Raw genomic sequence first — 3,720 nt, forward strand, 5'->3', positions numbered from 1 at the left:
TAGAAAGCGCCTGCCTCCTTCCTGCATAGCCCGCTCGCATGTGTCTGCCTTTGGTTCCGCGTTCCATTTATAAATGTCCTCCACAGCTGATTGGCATTGCAACAACTAGTATGCATATTTAGCTTGGTGTGTTTTCTACTCCACATGAACTCCTTTCTCCTTCTTCGTCGCAGTACTATAGGCTTCATCGGAGTTGGAGTCCATAGGGTTTTTAGACTTTAACAGTTTATTGCTTTGAATAATTGTTTGAATCAAAACTGTCAGAAACAGGAGATATTATGTAAAGATTATGTGTAATGGCATTTGGCTCAGATTTACAATATCACAATACTACATAAGTCACAAGCTACCCTCTCCTGTTTTTCAATTCTGCCACTTGTGCATACAACTACAGTCTGGTTGTTTAAAAATAAAATGAAATTTTCAGTGAGAACATGAAGCATTAGAAGGTGATTGCATTTACGAATGGGAATGCGGCTTTGCTACATTCAGTAATGGATGCAGAGAGTAATCCCGAATATATGGGTCATATTAAAACGTGCATGCAGTCGGAGATGCACACTGTAGTAAACCCAGGTAATGGGAGTCCACGTGTATGCAAGACTCCGCCGTGCCCTGATTTTAAATTGCATTTTGCAGGACTGTATATTTGAATAAACGTGTAGACAAGAGCGAAAAGTACACACATTTACCAGCAGGCTTGAGAGTAAGCACAGTTGGGGAAGAGCATGAAAGTTTAAAATGTGGCCATGACGTGACATTCTGGAAGGAGAGTGGCCTTTGACTAAAGGTATGTTTGGCTTTTAGGTGACAGAGACTCTTCAGTCAGTCCAAAGATGTGAATCCCCGCAAATGTGAGATAAGAAAAATAAGTGACGGTCAGTGAAACGCATATACGGGACTAGTCTACGAAACAATGAAGATAAGGACACAAGTTTATGGCTCTGATGAGAGCGATCTGATCTGGCTAGTTTGAGTCAGGGTGGATAGTAATATTGGGCATGTCTGTTTTTTTAGGTGACGTAAGCCCTATACACTATTGAAGGTAGCATTTTTGGCATCTACGCATGGCGAGAACAATAAGGTTAGAGCTATCCTCTTATTCCCCTAATTCTTTGGGTTAGGAATGATTGATAATATTAAAAGATTAAAGAGGGTTCCTAATAAGATTGTTACAGACCCTTCAGGAATTTTGAAGACTCTGCTTCAAGAAACAAAAAATGCTTGCCTGTCCGATGACAAAAAGAGGTCCGTGGCAAATTTGTGGATACAAAGAATGGCAGATTGAGTAGGCCGGGAAGGGTATTCCAATTTATCTTATGTACATGTTTTATGTTTTGTATGGAATGAATGTCACTCGAATTGGTCAGCGAAAAGATTGAACCTTGTTGTACAAGGTTCTGTGTCATTTCATCGACGGTTGTAATTTCGATGTGTTTTTTTTTTACCGTAATTCTGTGCCCTGATGCCTGCAGGTTTTCGCCGTGTTATAAATGTAAAAATAAAGAAATAACTCTAAATTTATTTTTTTTATTTTTGGGGTTGTTCCCTCCAATCCCCATCCCCTATTATTTTAACTATTCCGACACCCCCACCCCTTAGATACACTTTCCCAACCACCTATATATTTCGATTAGGTTTTTCAGTAAAAAATAGTCATTAAAAAAGGCATCGAAATTACAACTGTCAATGAAAGAACGCTACTGTTGTACAAATAGTGCATTTCTGTCCTGACAAAGCCCTACAATCAAAATGAGGTGAGATTGCAAGGGATGGGCAGATCACTGTGGGAAAGGCCGAAACGCTGTGTGTCGACAAACCTGTTTTTAATTGTATGCTCGGTTTATTTTAACAAAACGGGACATTAGATAGTAGAAGTCCTGAGGAGAAATGTGGGTGATTGTGTATTCTCAGTAATGCAGAAAAACAGTGAGAATCTCTTACTCATGGATAAAACTAGCTGAACCCAATGGGTTCATGGAGATCTCCAGCTGAATTGACTAAAAGAACATGAATGGTATTGAGAACATGACCTTGTTCCCATTTTGACCATGTGTCGACATGTGAAAGAATTGCTGAAATAGTACTATATTAGCACATAAGGCACTTTAACTAACCCACACTGCCACGTTTGTACTTTAAATATTGTTGTATGTATAGATCTTGTTATATATATTTTTTATTAGATGAGTTTAAATAAGACAAGAATTGAAGGCTTGCACAGTATGAATACATTTTTACTTTTTTATATGTACATAAGGATTTGGAGTCTTGTATACTTTGTTTTGAAATATAATTAATGGTAGGTGTATGCACAATTTGCAGAATTGAACAACAGGAGGAGGGGGTAGCTTGTGACCTCATGTAGTATTGTGATGTGTTATATCCCTGTTTTGACATAAGCTCCCCGTTAACAAAAAAGTAAGGGATCGATCTGTTATAATCAGATTTACAATATGCTATCAGTATTTTAGATGTTCTAGTTTTCCGGTCGGGGGAGAATACTGCATCTCTTTCAATGGAGCCATCGCTTGCTCCCGATAATCGTCCCCTCCCCCACACATGATCCTCTCTCATAATACTACCCCCAGGGTCTGGATCAGGTAGCAGCTGCCATCCCCTGGCCATGTGAGAGGTGATCATCACCGGGGAATCGGTGATGACTCTGCAGGATTCATCACAACACTCCGTAACACTATGCTTTTTTTCTGAAGGGATGGCTATGCCTCTTCAATCTGCAAGGTCAGGCTGGCCGCTGGTACCCCTTAGGTGCTCGTCTTACCATAGGATCCTTCCTTCCATCTGTGCACAGGCTTGCTACAGTCCCAACACCTTCTGAACCTGTTGCTAGCCATCCCTAGACAGTGGAAGAACAGATGCTACATCATGTGCTCCACCCAAGGGTAACTTATCCCATCTCGTATTTTGTGGAACCAGGGAAGGGGGTATAGAGAGATGTTACGTGTGATGCTCCACCTGCTTTTCAGGAGGTCTGTGACCCTTTTGGTGTACTTCGAGTCCCACCAGTTGCTAGCTAGCTTGGGGGGCGGGGAATGTCTAGAACTAGTTTAGATTAAGCTATGTGCTGTAACATCTCTGTGGAAAAGGCATTTAAAATGTGCTCCAATATGATGAGATTTAAAAGTCCATTCCACTTTAATCCCTGGAACCATCCATGCAGGATTCTCATGGTACCATTCAGCCCGGTTACCAAACCTGTGCTTTCTTTCGTCCAGGAATCTCTGAATCCTCTCTCTGATACTCAGGTTTTTCTAAACCTTTGAACCTCCCTCATTTAACTATTTTTTCTGGTCATTGTTGCACACTCCCAGAATGTTTTTTAAATGTTTTTATCGTGATATGGTTTTAATAAAACCGTTCAAAAAAATGTATAACAGACGAAAATATTATTAACATCCTATACCAAACACTCTTACAATATACTACTATTGGCAATATACAGAAAAGATTGATCTATGTCCAAATGCTGGCCACAAAGGACCGGCTTTTCACGCTGTAAAGGTCACAACTGCTAGGTCCGTCTTCTCTTCCATGCCCACTCTCCTGGTCCTTTTCCAGAGTCCCCCACTCCCCCAGTCCGCTGCCCTGTCAGCTCCCCTCCCCTTACCTGCTGAGAGCTCTGGATGCCTTCCTCGCCGGTCTGCAGGCCATGAAGACTGAAGCCCCAAGTACACCATGTCGCTCTTCTGTACGTGCAAT

This window comes from Ambystoma mexicanum, chromosome 13, assembly GCF_040938575.1.
Source record: "Ambystoma mexicanum isolate Mex_15411 chromosome 13, UKY_AmexF1_1, whole genome shotgun sequence".
NCBI classification, from domain to species: Eukaryota; Metazoa; Chordata; class Amphibia; order Caudata; family Ambystomatidae; genus Ambystoma; species Ambystoma mexicanum.